Source organism: Balaenoptera physalus (assembly GCF_965194825.1).
Source record: "Balaenoptera physalus genome assembly, chromosome: 13".
Taxonomy (NCBI): Eukaryota; Metazoa; Chordata; class Mammalia; order Artiodactyla; family Balaenopteridae; genus Balaenoptera; species Balaenoptera physalus.
This window is the reverse complement of record NC_138892.1, coordinates 95109146-95137002: the sequence shown is the minus strand read 5'-3', so window position 1 is coordinate 95137002 and position 27857 is coordinate 95109146. Positions and strand designations below refer to the sequence as shown.

The following is a 27857-nucleotide window of genomic DNA, read 5'->3' as shown; positions in this document are numbered from 1 at the left end:
TCTTCAATTCTTTTCATTCTTTTTTCTTTATTCTGCTCCTTGGCAATTTTTTCCACCATTTTGTCTTCCAGCTCGCTTTTTCGTTCTTCTGCCTCAGTTATTCTGTTATTGATTCATTCTAGTGTAATTTTCATTTCAGTTATTGTGTTGTTCATATGTGTGTTTGTTCTTTAGTTCTTCTATATTTTTGTTAAACATTTCTTGTATTTTCTCAATCTGTGCCTCCATTCTATTTCTGAGATTCTGGATCATCTTTACTATCATTACTCTGAATTCTTTTTCAGGTAGATTACCTATGTCCTCTTCATTTATTTGGCCTTGTAGGTTTACCTTGCTCCTTCATCTGTGACATATTTTTTTGCTGTCTCTTTTTTTTTTTTTTAAATGAGTGGGGTTGTGTTCCTGTCTTACTGGTTGTTTGGCCTGAGGCTTCTAACACTGGGGTTTGTAGGCTATTGGGTAGAGCTGGGTCTTGGTGCTGAGATGAGGAACTCTGTGAGACCTCACTCTGTTGAATATTCCCTGGGATCTGAGGTTCTCTGTTAGTCTAGTGGTCCAGACTGGCAGCTCCCACCGCAGGAGCTTCGGCCTGACCTGGGGCTCATGAACCAAGATCCTGCAAGCCACCTGGGGGTGGCAAAAAAAACCCCAAAAACAAAAACACATCAATAACAAAGTAAAAAATAAAATTAGACTAGGAAACTAACAGATATGTTAGGAAGAATATAAAAATAAAAATATAGATGAATCAACAAACAGAAGGTACATCAGTACCACAACAGTAGAAAAGAGGAGGCGGGAAAAGAAAAAAGAAGGGGGGGGAAGGCCTTGGCTGTGGAGGGCGGGGCCTAAGCAAGGTCGAGGTTTGGGTGGTGAGTGGGGCCAATGCTCAAGACCCACAGGGCTGGAAAAGGCCCTGGGGGCTGTGGGGGGGGTGGCCCTTAGGCTCAAGGAACAGAAGGGGCCCAGGCGTGCCCCCCACCCCTGGTCTCAGAGGGCAGGGGACCTCACCTGGGAGCCCATTAGGTTTCCTGGACTCAAGTGGGTGGGGCAAATGCTCCTCCCATCTGGGAGGGCCCCTCCTGCCTGCCTCTCCTGATCTCCCCAGCCTCCCTGCTATGCCCCCAAGGACCTATGTGGCCTGCAGGGGGCTTTGGAGGGCAGGGGACCACCCTGAGAGCTCAGCAGACTCCCCATGCCCGAGTGGGTGGGCAATAGCCCTCTCTGCTTCTCTCCCTCTCCTGATCTCCCTGGCCTCCCTCCTATGCCCCCAGGACCCACGTGGCCTGGATGGGCCTTTGTGGTGGGGGTACTGGCTTGGGAGCTCAGCAGCCTCCCCTGCCCGAGTGGGCCAGGCGATTGCCCTCCACTCCTCTCCTGCTCTTCCCGGAAAGTCCCTCCCACCTGCCTTTCCTGATCTCCCTGGCCTCAGGGGCGCCGATCCTGTCTGGTTTCCACTTCTCCTCCCCCCTCAGTCCCCCTATGTCCTACCAGTTCACTTTGGGGTTCCTCCCTTCTCCTTGGGCATCAGAGTCCCCTACAAGTGGCCCTAGTTGTGGGGAGATGCTAACTCCGTGTCTTCCCACACCGCCATCTTGACTTCCCTGTCTTCTTAATTTTCATAGTACAGACACAACACATAGCTCAGGACATGGGTATCTCCAACCTGGACTATCACTAACACCTTTCTCTGAGCTTTGGACTTTGGAGAAAAATTGAAAGCAACCTAATTTTCACCAACAGGAGAATTAATAAGTAGCTTGGATTACATTCACATATCATCACTTTACAGTGGGCAAACTGGGTGAACTAGAGCTACACGTATTAACAAGGAAAAATCTCAGAAATATAAGGACGTATGAGAAAAACATACAAAATGATACATCCAGGATGATACCATGCCTCTAAGGGTTAAAAACTAAAAAATCAATAATTGTTGTGGGTACACACATATGAATGGGGGTGATAAACAGCAAATTTAGGATAGAGGTTATCTCCAGTGAGAGAGTGAAGGGAATGAAATTGGGTAGATATTGATACAGGGGGCTACACCTCTACCTACAATATCATATTACTCCTTTTCTTTTCTGTAGGAATAGAACTTTCACCTGAGTTCAAAAGGGCACATGGAGGCCTAGCTAGAGATTATGTTTTCCAGTCTCCCTTGCAGCTGTTGTATAGTCATGTGACTAAATTCTTGCCAAGGTAGTATGATTAGAAGTGATGGGTGTGACTTCTTTGTCACTTCCTTAGAGGAAATTGCTTGTCTTTTCATCTTCTCCTTCCCCTTTCCCATGTGCTAGAATATGGTTGTAATACTGTTAATCCAGTCTTAACCTGGAAGACATGCACAGTACTCTGGGGCACGTGTCATGCTCTTTGGGCCAATAGCCTCATGTGATGCATGTAATAGTAATTCATAACTTTCACTCCTATGTCTTATTGTGTGAATACAGGATGGTTTATCCATGGTCTTACTGATGGACATTTAGGTCACTTCCTGTTTGGGACTATTAAGAATATTCTTATGCAATTCTCCTTGCCTCATAGATTAGCGTTTCCCTATGGTATTTTCTGTCTTAGTCTGTTTGGGCCACTATAACAAAAAATACAACAAACTGACTGGCTTATGAACAAACATTTATTTCTCACTGTTCTGAAGCCCAAGATCAAGCACCAGCTTATACCTGATGAGGTATCTAATGAGGATTCACCTCCCAGATGACCACTTTTTCTCCATGTCCTCACATGGTAGAAGGGATAAAGGGAGCTTTTTCAGGCTGCTTTTATAAAGGCACTAATCCCTGAGGGCTCCACCCTCATGACCTAATCATCTCCCAAAGACCCCCCCCACCATCTTTTAATATCATCACCTTGGGGGTTAGGTTTCAACATATGAATTTGGGGGTGGACACAAACATTCAGCCTGTAGCATAGGAATGGAATTGCTGAGTCATAGGATATGTCTATGTTCAATTTTCCTTACTACTGTCTGGATAAACTTTTTTCCAGGTGGCTGTTACACTTGAAATCATCACCAGCTGTATGTTAGAGTTTCACCTTGTTCTGACTGAATTTTAATTTTTAAATGTATCATCATTTTAATTTTTAACAAAATTAATTACAGTAAATTGCCTACATACAAACCTTCAAGTTGCAAACTTTCAAAGATGCAAATGTGCCCCTGTATGCCAGCTGTTGTACTGTACTAGTGTACTTTTCAAGGTACTGTACTGTAAGATTAAAAATGTTTTCTTTATTTTTTGTGTTTGTTTTTTATGTATTATTTGTGTGAAAAGTATTATAAACCTATTACAGTACAGTACTATATAGCCAATTGTGTTAGTCGGGTACCTAGGCTAACTTTGTTGGACTTATGAACAAATTGGACTTACGAACTCCCTCTCAGAACAGAACTCGTTCATATGTAGGGAACTTACTGTAATCATTTCTCACTGTGGCTTTAATTTGTATTTTTCTGATTGCCAATAAGGATAGGCATCTTTTCATATGCTTAGAGCTATTTGTGTTGCCTTTGCTGTGAAATGCCCATTTACATTTTTGCTCATTTTTCTATTGGGTTATCTTTTTCTTATCGATTCTACATCAATGATTTGTGATTTGTGATTTGTCTTTTTAACTTCTTATACCTTTTGATGAATGCAAGTTTTTAGTTTCAATGTAATGATATACCTACCTTTTACTTTATGGTTTGCCAGTTTTATTACTGCTTAAGAAATCCTCTGTAGTCTGACTTTGTAAAGATATTCTATATTTTATTCTATAATATCTATAGTTTTTACCTTTCACATTTATTTTAAATTTATAACTGATAACTGATTTTTGGATATGACCTGGGTTAAAAAGCAAACATTCAATTTTCTGGTAGATATCCAGTTGTCTCAGACCCATTAATTGAATAATCATTACTCCCCACACTGATTTCAAATTTCTGCTTCATATTATTTATGTGGGATTATTTTAGACCTCTCTATTCTTTTCATTATTCTGCCTACCTAACCCAATTCACGTGCCACATTGTCTTATTAGAGCTTTAATAAAAATGATGGCGGCAGGTAGTACACAAATCTCCCACTCCTCCTCGCTCTTTTTAACCAAGATTATCTTGGAGAGTCCTGTTTCTTTGCTAACATGTCTTAACTTCAGAATCAGGTTGTCATGTTGTTCCACCGTGTTTGTGTATTCCATTGTTTCTATAGATTAATCCGGGAGAAAATTTTGGCTTTATTTCTTTATTTGTTTTTAAGTTGACTTACACCTTTCTTTTATGTAAGTTTCTCATAAGCATGACTTTTAAACTTGTTTTCTATGAGTTGAAGTTCTGGTTCAAAATTAAACAGAGACAGTAAAGATCCTAGTTAAAGAATTGTTTAAAAAAAGAAGAAAAGAAGAGAGTTTTTGTTGTGGCTTGAAGGAAAAATTAATATATTCAGAAAAAAGAATACCTTAGATGGAAACAATGAAAGTGGAAGTCATAAAAGATAAAGGTAGGAAGCAAAGCTTGTACCTGAACTTGAAGAGTGAAGTGGGTAAGTGGAGGCCAGGCTGGCTACCAGCTGGCCCACGTTGGCTTAGGATGGCTCAGCTGCTTTCTGGAGTGTTCCCTGAAGGAGAGAGCAGAGGATCCAGAGGTAAATATTGAGGGTGGGAAAGAATGAGTTCATTATGTAAATAATAGTTGCAAGCCAGATGTTCAGAGCTTGGGTATACCTTCCTTGCCTGAGGCGGTTGTACAATGCATTTTGAGCGAGTTTTCATATCCTCAGGGACCTTGCTATCAAATTCCAAAATTACTCCCTCTCCTCAGGCAGCTTCCCTCACAACTGCTGAAAAAAGAAACTGTTAGGAAGATCTCATATTGAGGGAATTTTGGTAAAGTGTGTTACATGCAAACAGGAAGGGAGCGGGAATTAAACAATTCAGATAATTACTGTCCTGAAGGCAGGACTGTATAAAAAAGAAAAGTTTCTGCTTTGCAGTGTTTATACTGAAGTACATAAAATGAAAAAAAAAGAATGCCATGGAGCTAATTTAAAAAAAACAAAACGAAGCAGGCTTTTAGCTGCTCGGATCCTATAAAAATCAAAAGGACGGATATGACTTCAACTTGCTTTACTGAAGCAAATTTCCACAACCTGACATTTAAATTGAGCTGGGGGGGCACTCAAATAACCCCACAGGTATGTAAAATCGGATACTGTATCTGCAACCAAGTATTCTGCTCTGGGATTTGGAGTCCCAATTGGCAACCTGGGAAAACCATGTTACTTACACTTGCTCAAATAGTCTCTAATTAGTTCTTCTGACCCTCTTGTATACTAATAAATGGCCCATTACAGAACATTAAAATGGAATTCTTTCCATTAAAAGTGATTTCCTTGCTAGTGAACATGAACTAGGTTTCATGGACAATGTTGGTTAACATTAGGTTGTCCTAATGTACATTGGATGCTTTCCAGTAAGAAAGGATGCGAGGAGGCATTAGACTTTCTGGTTCAGTCAGTGAGCTGAGAGGGGCATGAGTCTTCCTACAGTGGTTGAAATATTGCTTATGTCCTTAGCTTGTTTTGGGTGGGTCTATTACTTTTTGATCTAAAGAGCTGAAAACTCTAATGTGAAATTGTATAATGAGCCTTGGAAAATTATGAGCCTAAAGAGACTTTTAGATCACCTCTTCAGGTCAATTTCCAAGTTTATTTTGTTAGTGGGATAAATAGGCTGACGTGGTGGGAACTTCTTCTGGGATTCTGGCACGCTCTTCATGCCATCCAAGGCTCCCTTGGCATCCAGTATGGTGTCACACATAGTAGGTGTCCAAGGACTATCTGTTAGATTAATATTGTAAAATGTTTCTGAGGGACCGATAATTCAAATGTCTGAAATGCGTATTTAACAAATCAATAAACACATATTTATTGATTACCTAAATGTGCCCAGGACTGTGTCTGACCAGCCCTAAGGAAAATTTAAAAGAGGCATTAAATGTGCTTCTAGGAGACAGTATTATAAGGGAAATATTAAATACGTCTCTGAAATTCTTGTTTTTACCCCCATCCACACCAGGAGGAAGCATCTTTGCTGCTTAGTTGGTTTTGGAGAGGAACATTGGATAAGCCGAGAGGGGCTGAATTACTTTACTTAAGAAGAGGGAAAACCCCTGTAGGAAAACTTTCTAAACAAGGAGTAGGAGGCTGGGAAAAATGGTCAGAGAATGGAGTGAGAAAACCCAGAATGACCAAGTCTCGTATGAGAGGGTTGTGGGTGGGGTAGAAAAAGAGAGAAGTTGCTCTAAGGGGTGGATCTTTGGGGTGGAAAAGAAACACTTAATAAATTTTTCAAAACTCCTGCTCTGTAATGTGTAAGGTAACAAATCTCCTTGTTTTTCCAATAGACCTTCAGTAAAAATATCTCTCTTCAAAGCTTTTAGAGCCAAATTTGTTGGGAGATTTGCAAACGGGGCTTAGACTGGTCTTAAGAGCTAGAACTAGTTGCATTCACATTTCAGGAATGTTGAAAGAAACATAACACTCGGTATCTAAGTGCTTATTTATCTAGAATAAATTATAAATACAGTAGTTGTTTTTGACACGAAAGTAGGACACATGGTTTGAAAAATATAACGTACTTATTTGGTTGATTGGTAATTAAAGTTCCTGAAATGTTTACCTAATCAATCAATAAACATATTATTGGGCACCTATATGTGACCAGAATTGCATTTGATAAGCCCTAAGGAAAATTGAAAAAATGCATTAAATATGGTTGTATGAAATGATATCATAGGGATTAAATTTTTTCAGAAAATTATAAACTAATTTGGTTTGAAGATAGCCCAGAAAACCCAGGCCATAAGGCTCACAAACTATTGGCATGCTATTCGGAATGTTGAGTAGGTCATGGAAGGTTTTAATATAGCCACCAATTTTTTTCCCCTAAGTTGATATGGTGGGAAATTTACTCACTGAACTATATTTATGGAGCATCTGGTATGTGCCAGATGCCCTGCTAGGCCCTAGGTACATACATAATGCATTACGATTGCCCTTCAGATGAGCATGATGAAATGGGAAAGTGAGAGACATGCAAACAGATATGACGGTAGAATGGAATAAGCATCATGATAGCTGTTACTGCAAGTTCAGACAGATGGACCCTATCTTCCTGCTGAGCTGAGCTTTGCCTAACCAGGTAAAGAGGCAAGAATACTTATGACTCGACAGGGATAGAAGGTGAGGCCAAAGGAACTGGTGAAGGATGTTGACTAAATAGGAGTGTACAGGGGATAGAAAGTAGATGCAGGAAATAGGAGATATTTATTGAATGGCATGAATTCTGGTGGAGCTTTGGCTTAGTTGGTACCCAGTATTGCAAGAGCTTCACGACTGCTCTTCCTATTTTCAGCTTAAGCTGAAATTATCAAGCAAATCTTCTTTAAAATAGTGCACATTTATGCTCTCCTCTCAAAGGTCTCCCAATTTTTTGAGAAAATAAACTCAGACTCCTTATTTTGACATTTGAGATCTTCTATAGCTTGGCCCCAACATAAAATTTTGACTTATAAAAATAGCATTTTGTATGTTTCAACCACATAACTTCACCTCTCCCTACTCCACAAATATACTCAACTTAATCAAGCTTGACTTCTTTATTGTTTCTGTATCTTTTCTAAAAATACTGCTCATTGCTAAAAGCCCTTTTCGAATGCTGCTCCTCTACGAAGGTGTTCCTTGTCCTCCTTCACTCTTCCACAGTAGGATTTTTTCCTCATCTGAATACACACCATAATTTATTTCTCTCTATGGTGTCTTCTGTCTTATAATTATTTATGTGCATATATGTTTTCAATCTCTTTGATTATAAGAGATTCAAGAAATTCTTATTGTATTCAACTTTTGGTCTTTCCTCTCCCTCCTCTTACAGCAACTAGCATAATCTAAGACCATAAATAATGATTACAAAGAACAAACTGAGTGCTTCGTGGAGTTGATTGTGAGAGACTTGAAAATCCAAGGGGAAAATGAAGTGTAGAGAGATGTTGAGCTGTGATCCCCTGGAGGACTGTTGGAAGAATCTCTCTCTCCTATTCTCTCTGTCATGTGTGTGTGTGTGTGTGTGTGTGTATGTATGTGTGTGTGTGTGCACATGCATGTGCACGTTTGAAGGTCTTCTAAATATTTAAATCAAGATTAGGAAATCTCTGCCAAAAGCTTTAGTAGCTGCGACTATGCAAAACCATTATAACCTCCTTATTTATTGTGTGATGAGATTGACAGCCTCATTTAAACATTGTGAATAATGCAAAATGCCTTTGTTGGGGATTCCAATGTACAATTTTTCCAACAGTTTCAATGAATGAATACAAAGTATTTTCAATGCCAGCGATTTCTGAGAACGAATTTGACTCTCAAGATTTTTGTCTCCTACTTCCATAATAAAAATTTTACAAAGAAATACTATTTGTTTTTTAAAAAAGAAAATTATTTAGGAGTAGAGAAGAATATCTGTGGATACAGGTAGAAAGTTTGAATTCAGTACTTGTATAGTGAAAAATAAGTATGAAAAAAATAGAAAGATGAGTATGAAAGAAACAGCACATGCATTTGAATAATGGTGCTAATCTACATTTGCTGACATATTTCCAGCAATAGTTTCCCTTTCAAGGTGCTCTTCTCATATCTGTGGGGGGATAAGCATTTTTTCAGATGTGGAAACTGAGACGCAGAAAGATCATGTGATGTGCTCTAATTTTCTTACTTTGTTGCTCTAGATTTTGCATTCTCTCCCCTCACTATTTAAAGAAACACTCCTTATGAATGAGGAACTCATTACTCTGAACTCTTCATGTATCTCATACTCTTGCTCTATTTTTTGCTGACTAATCTTTTAACCCCAGATCCTACTCTAAAATGGTGAGTTGTCCAGATGCAGACACTCTTTTCTAATAATTAAGCAAAATTCCTTTTGTTTTGTTCCCTTCTCTTTCACTGATATTCCATCTAGCAGCTTTTATTTATTTATTTTAATTAATTAAATTTATTTATTTTTGGCTGTGTTGGGTCTTCGTTGCAGTATGCGGGTTTCTCATTGCAGTAGATTCCCTTGTTATGGAGCACGGGCTCTAGGCACGAGGGCTTCACTAGTTGTGGCTTACGGGCTTAGTTGCTCGGCAGCATGTGGGATCTTCCTGGACCAGGGCTCGAACCCGTGTCCCCTGCATTGGCAGGCAGATTCTTAACCACTGCACCACCAGGGAAGCCCCTAGCAGCTTTTAAATATTGCCATTGGTCTTCATTTAATCTAAGTCTCATATCTGTATTGTTATTCCTATTTTTTTAATAAAAAGAATGAGGCCCAGAAAATGTGTGAGACTTCCCTAAAGTCCCTGGGATTCTGTTACAGGTTGAACTGTGTCCCCCCCAAAGTCGTATGCTGCAGTCCCCACTCCCAGGAACTCAGAATATGACCCTCTGGAAAGAGGATTATGTCAGATGTAATTAGTTAAAATGAGGTCATACTGGAGTAGGATGGGCCCTTAATCTAGCATGATAGGTTTCCTTACAAAAGGGAAATTTGGAGACAGGCACACACATAGGGAAAATGTCATGTGGAGAAGGCAGAGATCGAGGTCATGCTTCTACAAGCCAAGGAATTCCCAAGATTGCCAGCAAACCACCAGAATTGAGGTGAGGGCATGACACAGAGCCTTTCTCACAGGAACCAGCCCTATGGACACCTTGAGTTTGGACTTCTAGCTTCCAGAACTATGAGACAACAAATTCCTGTTGTTTAAGCCACCCAGTTGATGGCAAACCAATACAGATTCCAACCCAAACCACCCAGCTCCTATGCCCTTTCTACTAAGTCACAGCTACCTTTTTCTGAATAAATGTCACTTGACTTGTGTCTTAAGGTCTAGGCTAAGTTACTAGGAAACACAGAATAGGAAATGATGTCTTCTGCCTGGGTGTCCCAGAAGGTTTTATTGGGAAGCTATCATTTGTTAGGGGCCTTGATCAAAGAGTTGGAATCCATCAGATACAGGCAGGTTGGTGAGGGGGAGGAATTCCAGGTGGAAGGAACAACACCTTGCACTCAAAAAAGTAGATTACAAAAAAGATTGGGGAAAATCGATAGATTAGGGAAAAGTCTTGAGCAGGCTGCAAGGCATAAAGAAGTTTTAATATAGTTAATTGGAAAAAGGATGCATCTGCAAAGCAAGGTATTGGGAAAGGAAGTGGCTGTTACACTGGAGCATTGATAGTTATAAGGACTGTTGTGTAAGATAGCTACCGTTGAGAGGCTTAGGGCACCTACTTGCCAAGCTAAAACCCACTGTTAAAGCCACAGGCAGCTTTAAAGGAGATTCTTACCTCATGTAGCCACATGACAGACTGTGCTGTAAATCAGGCCTAGGATCTTATTATAAAGCAGTGCTGCAAAGAAGAAAACTAAATAAACAGCCTTGTCAGGGGTCCCAGTCAAAGTTAGATGTCCGATAGGGAAAGAGTGGGCCCGTGAGATATTTGAGTAGACAAGCTTGAGAACAGTCAGCCCAACAGTTCCTCTAAACGCTTCTGGGTGGCAGAAGAAGCTCCTTCTTTCTTTTTTAGAGGAGAACAGCCTCCGTTTGTCCAAAGACCATTCAGTGACCTCAGTTAAAACGTTGCCATGTGAAAGAATGCTTGCTCTTCTCAAGATGTGCGATCACCACCCGTCTAATGCTGGTAGCCCAGTACCCGGATAGAGTCTCAACACAGCCTTGGTGGGCAAGTAAGAGTCCTATTTCTGAAAGACAAAGACTACAAGAACTTGTTACTATGATCTAGCAGGGATTAGGATAATATAAATGACTTGGAGATATGGAATAGATATCTGAATATGGGAAAAAATCCATTGACTTGGTGGGCAGTCAGCAGTGACTCAGGATTCAATGTTGGACCAAGACCACCTGAGGTTGGTTCTGGGATTTTGCCAGGATGACTCCTAGAAGCTTGGACATGATAATGGACTACAGTGAATGAAGTGGAGAGGCCAGAACTTCCTTGGCATTTTGAGGAGAGTGAGGGAAGGCTGAGGGAGGTGGATTGTTAGAGTAGTTTTGTTAGGTAAGATCCAACATTTGACTTCGGTCCCTGGGAAGGACTGGGCAGGGGAGTAAACGTGAGGATATTCCCGTCACTAAGGTAATAAGGACTTCATTGGAGAGGACACCAAAATCTTGGAGAAACTTACTGGTGGCTGTTCTCTACAAGCTGGGGGTTGACAGTAAAAGAGGTCATGGAACTAGATTCCCTGCTATCTGTAAGGATGCTGAGATTCCAGAATGTCAGGAGCCAAGTGGCAGCGCTTAACAATCAGAGATAAAATGAATTGAATTACAGAATAGGAAGTAAATGTAGCAAATCAGTCGTGACAATCAGGGTTCATTTACCTGCAGGGATCTGTGGTAAAGGCAAATAGGTCATGGTAATCCTGAAAATGAGATATAGGAGCAGCTGACAGAGGTATTGCTCAATTTATGTAGTAAAAAATAAAAATAAGATAGAGCCGGCAAGTAGAAGTTAGTTGCTATAATAGAAGATTGAAGCCCTCATTCAGTTTCCAAATCTAAGTCATTTTATAGACATGGATCCCATTGATTGAAGTGGAGACTGCATCACCTTGAGGAAAGACCTCACAACACCACCAAGAGTATATCCAGTAAATACTCCTCTGAACCTTCCGAAAAGATCGTGTGCCCATTTATCAGAGAACAGTGCAAGGGGAATACAAAACGTTTTCAAGGATCTTAGATTTGTGATGTGATGTGAAGTTCGTTTATAATCCCTTAGTTTGAATGGGGGTTTATGGAAGGCAGGTGAAATTTGAATTGCTGGTTTCCTAGTAGGTTTTGTGGGTCCGTGAATAAAACCTGTGGTTGTTTCCCCACCCCGCTAAGGTATAATTGGGATAGATATGCTTCGCTGTTGGCAGAACCCTCTCATTGGTTCTCTGATCTGTGGAGTAAGGTCCATTATGATAGGGAGGAGCAAATGGAAGTTCCTATAATCAGAAGCAACATTGCATCCCAGGAGGGACTGCAGAGTTTAGAGCTTTCATTCAAGAGTTGAAGGATACAGGGATAGTGGAATTATGTCCTAACCCCTGCCTGCTCAATTCCCTCATCTGGCTTCTGCAATAACCTGATAGATCATGACAGGATTGCCATGAACTGGGACCCCCAATAGCAGTGGCTCCACATGAAAGTTCTTTACTGCAATAGATCAGCATAGCCTCTGGTACACGGCATGCAGCTATTGATTTGATGAGTGCTTTTAGATCCCCACTGTTATATACCCTTCATTGTTTTCTACAGGGCTTCACAACTCTCCCCCTTTCTGTTATAACACAGGGAACTGGATTATCGTAACATTCGTTCAGGCTGTCATGCAGCTCATCTATGTTGATGATGTCATGTTAACTGCACCTGGTGAACAAGAGGTGGCAAGTGGCCTGGATGCTTTCATAAAGCACGTATGTGACAAAGGGAAAAAGATAAACCCCAGGAAGACTCAGGGGCTTGACACATCACTGAAGCATTTAGGGACCTACTGGTTTGGGACATGTTGGGAAAACTATTAATAAAGGACTTGTACCTCTTATCACTAAGAAGAATGTACCTTGTACCTTGTACCTCTTATCACTAAGAAAGAGGCCCAATACTTGATGGGTCTTTTTGGATTTGGAATGCAGCATATATTACTTATTTATCAAGGTGATTTGGAAATCTGCCAGTTCATGTCTGGGCACAGTACAAGGATGGCATGTCAGAGGTGCAGGCTGCAGACAAGCTACCCTGCCATTTAGACCATCTGACCCACTATTTTCAACAGTGCTAGAGGTAAACATCATGGTGAATAAGGATTCCACAGGAGAAGAGTAGCAGTGCAGACCTTTAGGGTTCTGGAATGAGACTACTCTCTCTTTTTAAAAATAGCTCCCTGGATGTTTCAGAGCCCTCATAGAGACTGAGTTGCTGATCACGGGACAGCAAATGAGAATGGGACCAGAGCTACCTCTCATGAATTGAGTGTTTCTGGATCTCATGCATCAAAGTGTTAAATGGACACAGCAGCGAATCATCGTAGGATGGAAGTGATACAGTCAGGACCAGACCTGAGCACCGGCACTGTGGAACGTACAATCCACTAGCAGCAATGACTAACAGCCCTTGTAGGCCACTATTTTTTTGGAGAGAAGAGTCAGCCACATGGTGGCAGGTCAATGACATCGAACCTCTTTCATCTTGGAGGAGGCAGTAATTTATCCTTACCAGAACGGACGATAGATTGAAGCAGATGAATTTGTCAATATATGACGATTTTTGTCTTACATAAATGACGATTTCATGTGGTTCAACCAAGTACATTATTCTGGATGTAGGTATGGAGGCAAAACAATGCTATGCCTTCCCCCAAACATGTCTATACCCTAATCCCTGAAACCTCTGAATATGTTAGTTTACATGGCAAATGAGAATTAAAGTTGCAGGTGGAATTAAAGTTGCTAATGAGCTGACCTTAAGATAGAGAGATTTTCCTGGGTTTTCTAGGTGGGCCCAATGTTAATTCTAATAGTCCGTAGAAGTAGAAGATTGGAAGAGAGAACCAGAGAGATGATGGTGTAAGGACTTGGCTCGACATTGATGGCTTGGAAGATGGAGGAAGGCAGCCATGAACCAAGGACTGTGGGCAGCCTCTAGAAACTGGAAAAGGCAAGGAAACAGCCCCCCAACCCCGGCTGGAATCTCCAGAAAGGAATGCACCCTGCCAACACCTTGATCTTAGCCCACTGAGATCCACGGCAGACTTCCGATCTACAGAACTGTAAGACAATTTGTGTTGTTTTAAGTGACTGATGATTTGTTAGAGCTGCAATAGAAAACTAATACAGTTGACCCTTGAACAGTACGGTGCTGACCCCCATGCAGTCAAAAATCCACATATAACTTTACAGTCAACCACTGGTATCTGTGGTTCCATACTTGTGGATTTACCCAACCTCAGATCATGTAATACTGTAGTATGAATTCATTGAAAAAAAAAATCCACATGTAAGTGGCCCCATGCAGTTCAAACCTGTGTTGTTCAACGGTCAACTGTAGAGGTTTTTTTTTTTCCTGCCTGCAATGCCCATGGCAGCATACATTTTAATCCTCTACAGAAAGCCTTAACCATTGACATGGTATCCCACACAATATTGCCCTGGGCTAAGAGAGCCATTGTTGGGCAAAGGAGGTACAGCATTGGGCTCATTCCCATGAAATACATGTGTGTTCCCCCATGACTCATAAGTAGGCAGCTTGACAAAATGTGGAACAGCCACTGAAGTCTCAGTTAAGGCATCAGCTTAAAGGAATCTTTGAGGGTTTAGCGCAGTATATTTGAGGTGATAACAGCCAGTATATGGAGCCATGTCCCTTACAGCAAGAATGTTTAGGATGAAGAATAAAAGGACAGAAGAAGGCTTTGTCTATTTTCACTGCATTTCTTTCTCTCATTTACCTCTTATCCTTGAAAAATTTAGGCTCTATGAGGTTAGAACTGAAAGCTGTAAATACTGTTTGGTCCCTCTGGGGTTTCTGTGCCAATAAATCAGCAGGCAAAAAGGAGTTACTCTAAAGGTCAAGGTAAATGGTACTGTTTACTCTCAGGAGCCAGAGCTTCTACTACAGAAGTAAGGCAGGAAGGAACATGTCCGGAATGGAGGCTATTCACTGGGTCTTCCCTTGGTGCTCTGTGCCCTCTGATAATCTTGAACAGGCTATGGTAGCGATCACAACCTGACAAGGACAAGGAAGCTATAGCTCAGACACTTCCAGAAAGGAGGGCTAGGTCACTCACTAAGTAAGAAATACAGACCAGCTGGAGTTCTGGCCAAGGGTGAGGAAAATCTAAAATGGGTAGAAGAGAGAAATATATGATAAATGTCATTATAGCAGCTGGGAATGTAGCTTGGACTGCTAACCTTCTTTAAGCTCTTTTAGGAGATGGCAACAAGCACAATCTTAGATGACTGGATTTGTACCTCCCTCTGGGGAAGAAGTGGGGACATCTTCTATACATCTAAGACCTGTACTTTATTAGAGGTTGTGAGCAGAACTGAGTATCAACGAGTAAACTTTAACAGATTCAGTTTGTGTCATCCCAGACTTGCCTCTCCACCCCAGTCTCAGTGACTTGCCTTCTTTTCTGTCCAGATTGGTGCTAGCAACGGCTCACACCATTTCGTGCTACATTCTGAGTAACCTTATGGTCCCAAACCTCCAATTGTTTACACCTTCCCCAGGAGGTGAGGGCTGGGCTTTGGCACAACCTCCATGCTACCCGCTGCAATTGGGGAGCCAGAGTAGCTCTAGTGCTTAGTTCCTACTTGAGTGGGTACTTAGAGACTCCAACTTCTTCAGTAGTTGTCCAGAGGGACCCAGAAACCAAGATGGAAGTGTAAGAAAGTTAAAGCCCAAAGGAAGAGACTTTGACCAATAAGAGATGGAAGACAGGATCTGAAGAAAATTTGCTTATGCTTCCTCTCCCAAAGATTCTTCCTAGCAGTGTTTTCATTCTATCTTGTGGAACTGAGGAGGCACCTGGATTTCCTTGAGACACTGTGCCAGTTCGGAAACAGATCACCTTGTGCTTCCTTTTCCTTCTTCTCCACCTCGCTTTTTCTTTCCCCTCACTCTTCCCCTCAATAATAAGTGTTAGCACTTTGGCTTTGTCTTCAATTCTGATTTTCAGAAAACTGGTCTGAGACATTGCACTTGAGGCATGTTGAAGACTTGAACTACATGAGTCACGGTGCAGATGGTAAAGAGGTGTAGATGTGTGAGATAATTTGAGAGAAGAAATGTCTGTATATGCTATTGCTTTGGATTGGAAATGGAGAGCTAAGGGAGAGTAAGGGAGTCAATTATGAAACCTTTGAAGTTGATGGTATTGGCAACTGCTGAAATGATGTGTTAACTAAGATTTCAAATATTAAATGTTTGGAGAGAAGGTAACGAGCTGAATTTTGAATAAATCCTGCTTGAGGTGCTGGGGGACATCCAGGTGTTGAAGTCTAAGAGAAAGTTGGAAATGCGTTCTCACAGCTAAGGTGGTGGCTTTAGTAAATGAGAGGTAGAGGTCAGCTCGCTACAGTGTAAATTTTTAATACACATAGATTTTTTTATGGCCACATTTCTGGCAGACGTGGAGGTGTGTTTCAGCAGTGAATATAACACCTTTTGGAAAATAAATCATCCAATAGCATTTATTTGAATGTCCCCTGCCCTAAAACATTTTAACACTCCTGTCCTTTATTTCTTCCAAATCATCTATCATTTATCCTTTCCTTGCTAAGGCCACATTTATCCACAGGGCTGGCTATGATGTGATATCAGAGTTCCCAGTAAGGCTGCTCTGTTTCAGGAAGTATCTCTTCTACTGCCTTGCTCAAGCTTGATTTTCACAATTAGTGGTTCTACTATTGAAATGAAAGATGTAATTTATCAAAACTCGGTAGGTCATTAGTGGATTTGGAGAGACTGAAAGTAATAGATTCTCTCTGAGGGAAGAGAGAGAGAGAGTGTATGTGTGTGTGACAGAAAAAGAGAGTGAGAAAGAGAGTTAGGTGATGTCATCAAGGTTGTAAAATAGTGGTTCAATTAAGATTCTTCTGTCAGTCACTTGGGTTTAATCCTAGTTGTCTTGTGTCTGGCTCAATCATCTTGGAAAAGTTACTTAACTGAGATTCAATTTTACCACATCTATAAAATTGGACATAATCATAGTAAATGCCTAAAGGGCTGTTATGTGAATTAAATGGAAAAATGAATAAAGGGCATTTCATTTATACTAAGCTCTCAAAAACTATTAACAATATTTTTAAAAGTATGAATTGTAAAGCCAAAGACAAACATTACCTACTTTATAATTCTGTCCAGAAAAAGGCTTTTGGATCATGTGCAATCATTTGTTAGTAAATTTAGATTTGGGATACATTTTTGGTCTTAATTTGTATTCTTTATAATTTAAATAAAGAGAATGATTCCAAATGACCCCTGCCCCCCCCACCCCCGTGGAAGTGCCATCTACCTGCCTCGCTTCTTGTCTTCCTAAGAAAGTGGTTTCTCAGTGTTAAGGTCTCACCCATTTACTTGGCAGGTGGATGGTCTGCTTTACCTCCAAAATACACCTTAAATTGTCCATCTCTCACCATCTACATGGCCTTGACAATGGCAGGGACCTCCCGATGGGACTCCAGTTTGCATTTTTTCCCCCTACAATCTGTTCTACCCTCAACACAGAGATTGTAAATCAACTATACTCTAATTTAAAAAAAAGAACCTTTCAATTGATTTTTGTTTTGATTAGAGTAAAATCCAAACTCCTAACCGTGGCTTCCAACGTCTCCCATTAGTAGATTCCTGTCACGTCTCCCACATCATTAACAGCCACAGGATCTTATTCTACTTCTCAAAATATCAAGGCTTTTTTGCTTCTTTCTTGGTTGTTTTCTTTCTTGGGCCTTTTCACTGGTCTCATTAGCCTGAAATGCTCTCTCCCTGCTCATGATGAGTCACAAATTTGTGTTCACAAATAATCACCCCTTTCATTGTCTTTGTAGCCTTTATATCACAATTTTCTTGTTTCTTTTTTATTTCATTTGTATAAGTCTCTCTCTTCTATAAGAGCTTCATGAGGTCAGATGGCTTATTCCTGTCTTGTTTATTGTTGTATCTCCAAAGTTAAATGAGCCTGGCATAGAGCAAGTACTCAATAAATACTTTTTAGTGAGCAAATGACTGAACGAATGAACGCGAGGAAGTATTATTGACCATCCATGTCTCCATGACTAACAGAGTCAGAAAATAAGGTGACAGTGAAGACCACCCACATGATGATAATATACTAGATGTCTCTGCGCCCACGGGTAGTTGAAAAGAAGTAAATATGAAGGTTTTAACCGTTGAGAAAGTAGTGCATAATAATTGCAAACACATTGTTTTTGTTTGTGTGTTTTGTTTGCCAAGGATTGTTCTAAGAAATGTAAGCACGTTAATTCATTTAACTCTCATTATAACCTCACCAAGTAGAAGCTGTTATTAAAATTCCTATTTTATAGATGAGGAAACAGTCACAAAGGAGTTCAGTAAATTGATGCTCAAGATCACACAGTTAGCAAATGTTAGGGCAGGATGTGAATCCAGCAACCTGGTGCCCATGGCTACCCTACTCTCTGATTCTCTAAAGTAGTGTAACAGGCCCATCAATGTGACACTGATACTGAATGATGAAAGCCAGGATCATATCTCACAAATGTTCATATCCACTTAGCAGTTAATTCACTGCCTTACATGTGATGGTCGTGTATCAGACTGAATCAGAATATCAGCAGGGTAGGTGAAGAAAGAAAGGTCTTAAGCTAGACCTTAAAAATCAACAAGTTAGCTGGGAGAATATTCTAGAGATAGGCAGGAAAAAATGACGGTTAAACAAAAATGGGCAACATGGTGATAATAAATACAAACGATAAGATTTTTATAGCATCCAGAAAAAAAAGTAGGGTAAATGAATGTGTTTCCAGGGAAAGAACGACATTCAAAAGAAAGAGGGTAGCTTGACTAGAGAACACAAATATATGAGAAAATTGGCAAAAAGAACCCTTCAGTGGAGAGGAATGACTCATGAGTCTTCATAGCTTGATGAAAATATCATCTCTTGGGAATACACAATTTCCATTTCTCTGATGCCAAGCAGTCATTCCTTGGTATCCATGGGAGACTGGTTCCGGGACAGCCTCCACGCCCAGCAATACCAAAAATTCCCACATGTTCAAGGCCCTTATATAAAATGGTGAAATATTAACACATAATACGCACATCCTCCTGTATACATTAAATCATCTCTACTTATAAAACCTAATACAATGTAAATGCTACGTAAATAGTAGTCAATACAATGTAAATGCCATGTGAATAGTTGCCAGCATGCAGCAAATTCAAATTTTGCTTTTTAAAACTTTCTGGAGTTTTTTCCAATTATTTTCAACCTGCAGTTAGTTGAATCTGTGGATGTGGAGCCTGTGGGTACAGAGGGCCAACTGTATTTACCAAGCAACCTTTGAATTTAAATTCAATTCCTCAATGTTTCCTGACCTGGATAAGAAAGGTCTAAGATCACAGACATAGAGAACAGACTTGTGGTTGCCAAGGGGGAGGGGGTGGGGGAGGGAAGGACTGGGAGTTTGGGATTAGCAGATTCAAACTATTATATATAGAATAGATAAACAATGCGGCCTTACTGTACAGCACAGGGAACTCTATTCGATATCCTGTAATAAACCATAATGGAAAAGAACATGAAAATTTATATATATGTATAACTGAATCACTTTGCTGTACAGCAGAAACTAATACGGCATTGTAAATCAACTACACTTCAATAAAATAAACTTTTTTAAAAAGGTCTAAGAAACTAAAAACACAGACAACTTGTCTGCTTTAAAGCAAGATTTTTCACAGAAAATTATTAAATTTTCCCTTGATTATCATTTCAAGCAATGCTGCTTAAGCACTTCGTTTATGCAAGGAACTCTTCCAGCCTGTGGGTGTGTTCTAAACATGGCTAGAATATCCTCCCTGTTCTCAGCTAGCTTACAAACTTGTGAGGGTGTTTGTTTGTGGCATAAATGTGAGTCTTATCATGTAGAGGAGCTGACCATTAAATTCCTTGATGTGTAGTCGTGGAGGATCAAATTCTGGCTCCACGCTGCCTCGGGGTAATATATGTCCACCTTAAATGCTCCTATTTCAAGGGAGGGCATCAACTTTTGCTATCAGTTTGCTCACTTGGCCCTGTTCAACCTTAATTTCTCCTCCTCCTCTACCCTGGGAACCTGTACTGACCTAGTGAACCAGCAACGAACACTCCTCAACTAAAGACCAAGATAATGCCTGGCCTTCCGTGACAGTGACATCACAATATTGGTGCCATGATCCCGGTTTTAGTTGTGGCCGGGGCGGGGGGATACTTGGGAGACAAAAGTTGTGTGATCTTGGCAATAGCTTGAAATATTTTATTATTTACTTGCATCAGAAAGCTATAGATGAATAAAGCATTCAAGCCGGTTTTAAGAGTTTGTATTCAATCAAAAATTATGTAGCCTGATCTCTCTCTCTCTCTCCCGCTCTCGTACAGACACACACAAACATGCATGTGTGCGCGCACACACACTGCCTTCTCCCAGCATACAATTATATAATATTCTAATGTTATCATTCCCCTGACACAGAGTCGAACCACATGCATCACACAGGGTGAGTACTGGGGAAAGGAGCGTGGGGGTAACAGTATTGACAGACTTGAATGAATTTGTTTACCACTGTGACCTTCACCCTTTATCCTACTTGTCAGCTTCCAACATTGTATGATTTTCAGCATTATCCCAAGAGCTTTGGTGCATGGGTCCCTCCCAAGCTAATGTTAATAAGTTGACATAAATATACTCATAATTACATAGATGTTAAATAAAAACTAGGATACAGATAAAACACATTCTAAGACAAAGGGAGCAGAGCTCATCACAGAATGGCTCTGTTTACTGGATAAGAAACACAGGCTGGGTGTCTGTAACATTACTTTGTCCTCTTGCAACTGTGACCTTGGCTCCCATGCATATGTGGCAAGGCCTCAAATCCTTCTCCAGTCTTGATTGAAATCAGTCTAAACTAAATACGAGGCTTTTTCTTCCCTCCCCCTTTTCTCCTTCATTCCATTATTTTTTCATAGTTAATGTCTATGTGGAACTAACTGGTTGCACTGTTTTTCAATTCGTACTCCCCAAAGCCTCCTCTGGAGCCATAAAACCATGAATAAGAGGAATTAGCAAACAGAAAGCCTATGATTTTAGAGTATCTGGGGTAAATGGAAATATAATTAGTCTGGTGCTGGTTTACAATTAGGAGAGGGATTATATCTGCCTTTGCTCACTATCTATGAAGGTAACCTGGAGAAATATGACTAATTTGGAGGAGAATTATCACTTTAGCCCATAGCTCTAGTTCAGCATCTCTCTCCGCTAGCTGTGGTAACCCTACCAGCCCCTTCTTAACAGAGAAAGCCCCGGCTACCACCCCTGCTGCTTTATAAATGCTCTCTTCAACCCGAAGGGATTGTGCTCACAGCGCAGTGCAATTTTCATTTAGAAATGGGCTTCCAGTTCTGTTGACACACCTCATTAGCTAAGCCCTACCTCTTAAGTCAGGAACTTCTATACAGGTGTTAAGTACTGGAGGAAAAAAAAAAACCTAACAAGTAAACGAAGAAAAGCTTTATTCTTCACACAAATAAATAAGGGAAGACAGGGTTCCTTATTCCAAGTCCCTTGTACCATGTAATTTTAAGCTTTATTATTGTTGTTGTTGTTATTGTTTTATTTTATTTCATTTTTCTTCACTCTAGGGTGGAAAGTTACATTATTTGTAGATGATGAGGGTGCAGTTAGATATGGGTTCAGCTTTCTAGAATTATAGAAAAATGGCTCAATATTGTTTTTCTCTCCATGGCTTTCACCACCGTGCATTCTCCTCATTGCCGGATGTGCCATTTGGAAGTAGTCAGTTAAATTTATTTACATGTTTTATTTTATCAGCCTCTGCTGAGGGTACATTGTACACTTTATTTTACTTATTGGTTTATCCAATGAGCTGTTTCTCAGTTGTCTAAGGGAGTTTGTGGACTATTAACTGTGGCAGGTGTTTAAGCGTTTGGCAGGGTTTGTCACTTGGAAGGGAACCAACCCAGCTTGGGCCATGTCCTGTGGTAGTAAATTTCAGCTCCACTGTAGGTTTCTCCTGCTCATCGATGATTTACATGTCAGGAAGAGCATCTAGGAGGTTCTATTGAGTTAGATGACTCTGCCGTCCTCAGAAATATTTAATGAATCAGTTCCCATTATAAGAGAAGACTGGAGACAAGCGCTCATCTATTTTGCTCTTTTTCTTCCTGTTTCTTCCTAAGCCTTTCCCTGAGAAAGAGAATTGCATCCTAATCCTGCCGTGTGCAATTAATATGTGATTCTTGCCTTTTCTCTGGACATCTTTTTATGTTTCACGATGAGCTTTATGCTAACAGCAGAAATGGGAGACAGGATGTCAGGAGGGAGAAGCTACTGGAAAGGGTTTATGTGACAAACCACATTGTCAGACATTATCGGAAAAAACATGGCTACAGAACGGCGACAAACACGGGGGGAAACACCAATGGCCACCACAGATAAACACATGCATTTAAGTTCCTTGAAGTTCTTTATTCACGGGTGAATGCGGAGCAGATTCTGGAATGCTACTGGGGTAAATTGATAGTTTTTAGAACCAGGATGTTTTTCTTAGTAAACTCAGTGTCCCCTCTCCAGTTTTCACGGAATCGTTTTTGTTTTAGCTCTCCTTCTATGTCCTTTTCACTTGACCTATTTGTAAACTGTAATATATATATATATTTTTGGATTTTTTAAAATAAGAAATGTGTGTTCTGAGACCAGAGCACACGCTCCGCGTTCTCAGCACTAACTGCTTGGGAGAAGCTAAACTGTAATCTTGCTTCATTCTGATTCTTGGTTATCTCTAATGATGTTTCCAGAGATGACAAAGAATGACTGTACCTTTGGATTGCACCACCTCACCTAAAACAAGCAGCGACTAGCCTGCTACCTGAAACACATATCCTGTTCTGTTCAAAAACATTTTCTATGATTCAGGAATGGTGTTAAAGGCTTTATGTGTTCACTTAAGACATACAGATATCACCATAATTCTAGTCAGTCTCAAGTTGTATTCTGGAAAAAATGCTCTAGTGCAGTGTTACCAAAGCTTGAATAGCCATAAGAATCACCTTGAAAATGTAGATTCGAGCCCAGCACTAGGTTGATTTGGATCAGAATCTCCAAAGGGAAGAGCCCAGGAATCTATAACTTTGACAAAAACTTACTTTTACTATCAGACAAGCTTGAGAACCATCTCTCTGTGTCTATGAGCTACTGGTATGGGGGGAAGAAAATGGTCTATGAAGACAGAGAGACATGGACTTGAGTCTCTGCTTTCTCATTTCCTTATTGTGTGGCCTTGGCAAGTAAATATCTCTGAGCCTCATTGTTCTAATTTGTAGATTAAGGACAATACCTACAGGGACTGATATTAAAACTATTTGGCAGCCAGGATGGCATGGCGGCCACCAATGAGAGTCAACACTGGCCAGAGCACTGTGCCAGGCATCGACTTTTTAATTCCCATTCATGGAGAGGGCAGTTGATGGCAAGAGAACCTGGGAGCTGGGGAGTCCGATGGGGGGGCACTTGGAAGACTGAGGCCATGGCTATTTACTAACCCATGAGAAAGTATTACAGTGTTTCCGTAATTGGGAAAGAGATGTCCTTATGCCTATCAGCAGGCTAGCAGCTCTGTATAAATTAAAAGATGGTTGTGAATATTAAAATAATACTTAACATCACAGTGCTAAGTACCTTGTAAGTAATTCAACAAATAGAAGTTACTATTAGCATTCATGCTTTTTATTACTTATTACATGTATTATACCTGTGGAACTGAACCAGGCCAGAGAAGGTCAGGTCCAAGAGTCCACAGACACTCCCAGATCTTCTATAGGCTTATAACCAAATTATTGATCTAGCTTTGGGAGGGCAACGATGTGAATATAGAAAGGGAATCTGAAACTGGGAGATGACTCCAGGTGGGAAAAACAGCTTCGATATGAACCAAGGTTAGAGGGAACCTCATGTGTCACCTTAAGCAGAGACAGAGCAGGTAGTTATAGAGTCTACAGAGACCCCATCCCTGTAGAGAGAGCTGGCAACAATCTAAAGAGACAGGTATTCAGATATTCAGTAGTGAATGTCAAGAACCTAGTTGCAGGGATGGGCCACAAATTAGGTGAAGGACTAATGATAAAGATGGCTCAGGGACCAGAACCCAGCCTTGGGGAGACTTGGCTGCACTAGTCACAGGGTCATGAAAGCAAACAAATTGATTTAACACCAAGATAAAACTTAAATATGAATGCTTAAAATCCCTCCGCCTAAGGACTGGGCTGATTTCACTGTAGGAGGCAAGTCTTAGCCTACAGATGAAGGCTAAGTGGACAATTTTCCAAGCAATAACTCTGATCTATGTGGCAAGAGATAAGCACAGTATTGCAGACTCCAGAGAGATTCTCAGAAAGGAGTGGGTGAGAGACAGTGGCGATGATTTGCGGTGGGAGGTGGGGGGCGAGAAGAGGAGAACTCAGCAGGCAAGGAGATGTCCTTCAGAGGCCTGTCAGTCTTTTTCCTCCCATGCTCACCAGCTCTCTCTGCCTTTAGCCCATTTTTCTCTCATCCATTGACATTTGCTCCCCAAATAATGTAACTGTGGAAGCCAATCGCTATTGCCCTAGGAAAGTATTATATACATTTATTAAATGGAAACAGAGCTACTTGTAGAAAGCTTAACTTTTAAAAAAAAATTGAAAATACTACTCTTCAGGTAGTGACAGCATTGTAGCCTGCAACCCTTTCATTGAACCACTGCTGGAAGGAAGAATCCAGCTGTGGGCACTTCTGTGGGGCTGGGAGAGCCATTGAAGCCAAAATTGAGAAAACTTCATGTTTTGTAACCCACAGCAGTATTGATTCTTCTCTGCTGCCTTCTGTGGGTGGGAACCAGAAATGATTGCAGCAAGAAGGCTGACCGGGGGCAAATAGCAAAAGGGGTTTCCAAGTAGTTCAGGAAGCACCAGGGAGGGAGCATCTACCAAATGGGACCTCTGGGTCCCCTGCTGCCTTTCGCAACTGCCTCTTCCTCTATTTACCTCTGGCCAGTGTTGCTGTGGAGCAATTGGGAACATTTTTTTACTCCACTATTAGCAAACTCCAAAGGGAAGACTTATCAAACTGCCTCTCATTTCTAAATTTTGAGCTGGTGACTAGAGTGACTTACAAGGTGGGTACCTTGTCCTCAATGACTAAATAATTCATATTATTTATATCTTTAAATAGGTTTCTTTAGGCACCTGCTGTTCTTAGAACTGTCACAGTTAAGCTGAAGGGGGTGAGTTCTGGCTGGAAAGACAGTTTCTTTTTCTCGAGTTTAAATTAAATCCTTGACATTATAAAACATTACAGATACATTACCATTGTCGGTTGTGTACTGTTCCTATGTTTTTCCTATTGCATTATTCAGAATTAAGTTAAAAATTCTTTCTATTGTGTCTTAATGTTTCTGGGATGTGGACAGATCAATATTTCCAGCCTGTGCACACACTCTACCTAAGGGCTGTGAGTCATATTTGCTTTGAAAGAAATAGCACTTAAGGACTGTCAGTCAAGTCAGTTGCAAGAAACATAGAACTCTTTAAGAATTACTCTGCCTCTTCCTCACATCTAAATGTAGCCAACCGGTTGGAGTATCTAAGGCAGATAGCTAAGCTGTATTTTAAAAATGGTGCAATTGCAATTAATCTATGCAAATAAAAAGCTCTGTGTCTTAGCACCTATACATAGCAAATATATAATCTTTGTTAAACTAAAAATTATATAACAATATGAGTAAGGAATATGTGTAAGAAAAAGACCCAGTTTCCTAAAGTCATTTGGATGTCAATATTACAGTATTTTGCTATACTACGTCTCTATGCCCAGGTTGGGAAAGCACTGAGTAGGGTGTGTAAAATGGGATTTCTAGTCTCTGTTTGGCCACTGCTTAACCGCATGACCTTTAAAAACTACTGCCTTCATCTCTTGCTTCCCAAGGTCCGAGTCTCCTTTCAGACTGCAGGTTAAGGACTACATGTTACGAATTAACTGTATATTTTCAGATTTACTCCCTATGTTTGTGAGAAGTTGGAGTTCATATCAATTCAGCTTGATATAGAAGTAATCCACCTTTAGCCTTAAAACTGGCTTGCCTCATTAGGATCTGTTTACTGTTCCTGAAAACAAATAAAAGCAAAATTGTTCCTCTGGTATCTAATATACTAACAATGTATATTAGTACTATTATTTATCCAGTGACTACTTACCTTAGGCTCATCGTGGTGTTAGGTGTGTAGATATTTAATCTTCTCCCTGTATGAACTTCCATTTACCTACCACATAATTTATATATGCAAAGTGATATTTGGATTCTTCTGGCACATTATTGCCAAGAGTGCCAATAAAGGAATCATACTGTGCCCTAATATCCCTGATTATATTTGTATCAGTGTCGTAGAGGTTGTATCAGCAGATGGAACAACGGACTGTACCACTAAATTAGCACAATTTTGCAGCACCGCCTGGCAGAAGCTCTCAGTTAATCCAAGAGGTTATTCAACCCTATCCAATATGATTACTCTATAAATATTTGCCCAAGCTCAGCACCAGCCGTTATATCACTAATCACACACAGGTTTGTTATAGCGAAGACTGCCAGTGTCAGCAATTTGAAAAACAAAGCTAATTAGTTTTGATTTAGGGATGGGAAGACTTGTTAAGTTGAAAGTGGAGAGTTCGCATAGTATAGCGGCTATTTAGAGCACACAGGGATATGAAGGAGATTTACTATGTTTTGCATAGGATTTTGAGAAGGAATGGGAGGGCTGCCAGGCTAAGAATACAGGCATGTGTGACAATGAGTGGCAACAACCAGTGATGGCTGGGGTGGGGGTGGAGCAATAGAAAACCCCCCTTAAAATACGACCCCAAATAAACACACATTAAGTAAACAGTGTGCTTTCTATATAACCAGCTTTAGGTCAAGTTCCTGGCTTCCCTTTCCAAACAGATTACTGTTCTTAGACTCCTCAATAGAGAATCCTGGTACCAACAACAGTGTTGACCTGTGTGGGTTGATTTGGAGGGAGGGTAGCAAAGGAGCCCCTTACCCCTACATCCCTGAGCTACGAGTCTACTACGGTAGGTAGGTTTATTATTATTATTATTATAGTCTTTGCATCCTTTAAAAAATATTTTGAATTGGAAAATTTTTACTTAGTGACATTTATCTTTATTAGCAACAAATAATGCAGTGCTATTTATTCCAGTTTTTGAAAAGCACTATTGTTTTCCATAGAAATACCTCTACTCAGACACTAAAGGAGGAGAACTAACATTAATCAAGCCTTTAAATTGGACCAAGCACTGTACTACCCTCTTTAAATATGCTCTCATTTAACACTCATAACAATTTTCTTTGGTAGGGTTCATGATTTCCCCTTTAAAGATGAGGAAACTGAGATCCAGTGGGGTTAAGTAATTTAGCTCTGGGCATCCCACACTGTCTCCCATGAACAACCAGGTTTTTCTACTCACAGTTGAGATCTTGGGTAAGTTGTTCCATTCTCTGGGGTCACTTGCTTCCTCTGTGAAGTAAGAGGAATAGGTCAGATCACTGATCTCTCAACTTTTTTGATTATACTATTCTATTAGTTAAAAAAAAATCTTGGAGCATTTACAGCCTAATACATATTTATGGTAAGTCATATATATACTATTGTCAATCCATTCATTAAATAATGAGCTTATTTTTTTCTTAAATTTTACACTAAAAATATAAATCTGAATACTTTCACCTCAGGATTGAATCAAGATATTAAGGTGTTGTGCACCCTACTTTGTAAACTATGGGACTAGGTGATCTCCATGAGTTCTAAAAATCTGTGATTCTATGCTGTCTGTTCAGCTTTGTAAATTATAGAAAGAATGCATTGATGAATATCTTCTTGGCATGAGTAAATTCTGATAGAAGAGCCAGAAGGAGCCTGAAAAAACTAGGCCAGGAAAGTTCA

The 27857-nt window shown here is 40.3% G+C and overlaps 1 protein-coding gene across 2 annotated transcripts in view; it reads left to right on the top strand.

Moving 5' to 3' along the window:
• The window catches only part of LOC309641685 (uncharacterized protein), a 406435-nt gene that overhangs the window by 219957 nt on the left and 158621 nt on the right, over positions 1 to 27857 (top strand). Inside the window, exon 2 of one of the 2 annotated variants that reach the window (XR_014252735.1) lies at positions 12413 to 15942. The exons of the other annotated variant lie outside the window; for it this stretch is intronic. The gene's annotated coding sequence lies outside the window, so the exon portion shown is untranslated. Of the gene's footprint in view, positions 1 to 12412; positions 15943 to 27857 lie in introns of those variants that run through there. 2 annotated transcript variants of the gene reach the window in all.